The sequence below is a fragment of the Triticum dicoccoides genome, chromosome 3A (genome assembly GCF_002162155.2).
Source record: "Triticum dicoccoides isolate Atlit2015 ecotype Zavitan chromosome 3A, WEW_v2.0, whole genome shotgun sequence".
NCBI classification, from domain to species: Eukaryota; Viridiplantae; Streptophyta; class Magnoliopsida; order Poales; family Poaceae; genus Triticum; species Triticum dicoccoides.
In genome coordinates this window covers 540264413-540266073 of record NC_041384.1, presented here as the reverse complement: position 1 = coordinate 540266073, position 1661 = coordinate 540264413, and positions in this window count along the sequence as shown.

Here is a 1661-nt window from a genome sequence, read left to right as displayed (position 1 = left end):
CAAGTTGGCAAAGATATACATGACCAGGATCGTATGTCTGTATGGAGTTCCAAGGAGCATTGTATCAGATAGAGGAACCCAATTTACCTCAAAGTTCTAGAATCAGTTGCATGAAACTTTGGGTACCAGGCTGGAGTTCAGTACAGCTTTCTATCCGCAGACAGATGGACAGACCGAGAGAGTCAATAAGATTTTGGAGGATATGCTGAGAGCTTGTGCGCTAGATTACGGATCTAGTTGGGACGAGAATTTGCCATACACAGAGTTCTCTTATAACAACAGTTACCAATCCAGTTTAAAGATGGCCCCTTTCGAAGCCTTGTACGGAAGGAGGTGCAGGACCCCATTGTCATGGGATGAAGTTGGAGACCGCCAGCTGTTTGGACTGGATCTGATTAAGGAGTCTGAACAGAAAGTAAAATTGATTCGCGATAGGCTCAAGGTAGCCCAGTCCAGGCAGAAGAGCTACGCAGATTCAAAACGCAAGGAGACAATTTACGAAGTCGGAGACCGAGTTTATCTTTGAGTAACTCCACTTCGAGGAGTTAAGCGCTTTGGAGTTAAGGGAAAGTTAGGGCCATGTTTTGTAGGACCATAAAAAGTTTTGGAGCGTATGGGAGAAGTAGCCTACAAGTTGGAATTGCCCGAAGGATTGTCAGGAGTTCACGACGTGTTCCACGTTTCCCAGTTGAAGAAGTGCCACGCAGAGATGGCTGATATACCACTGAGAGATACAGTGCCGCTGGAAGCGATTCAGTTGGACAGTGATCTGACTTATGAGGAGAAACCAGTCAAGATTCTTGAGTATGCCAGTCGAGTCACCCGCAGCAAGGTTATCAAGTTTTGCAAAGTTCAGTGGATCCACCACACCGAGGATGAAGCCACCTGGGAACGAGAGGAAGATTTGCTGAAGGACCACCCTCACCTATTTTCTAGCCAACCCGAATCTCGAGGGCGAGATTCATCTTAAGGGGGGTAGGTTTGTAACATCCCCAATTTTCAATTTGGAATGTTATACACTAGATCATTCATTGCATATCATATTTTATTGCATTTTGGTTGATCCTAGAAATTCTACGCAACTCAAGGACCCTCGGAGAGAGTTGGGGATTTCTTTATTTTTCATATTTGAGTTTTCTCAAATTTTGAAAATAGGATCATTTGATATGATTTATTTTATCTTCAGTTATTTCTATACAAAAATATGAGAGACGGAATAAAATGACTTTTCCAAAATAAAGAAATATTGAGGATTTAATAAAAAAATAAAATAAGATTTTATTTTGATTTTATTTGCTATTTTGTTTGAATTTAGGAAAAATGCGCGTTTTTCAAAATTGCATTTAGGCCCCAAATAAATGTTCAGCATGTGCGGCTTGATTTTAGAAGCCGGGGAAAATTTATTTCAGGATTTTTGGAATCCGTTTAGTATTTCTTTTGTTTTTTTTCTGAGCATAATTTTTTTTAAAAGAGTCTGAACCGACCTACGTGCCGTATCCGGCCAGGACTTCCTGGCCGAGGACTTTTTATAGCGCCGCCCGAGGCCCGGGACAGCCCAACCGCCACCCGCCCCAAACCCTAACCCTAGCCGCCGCCTCGCCGCCGCCCCGCCACCTCGCCGCCGCGCCGCCTCCCGCGCCTCCCCGCCGCGCCGCCACGCC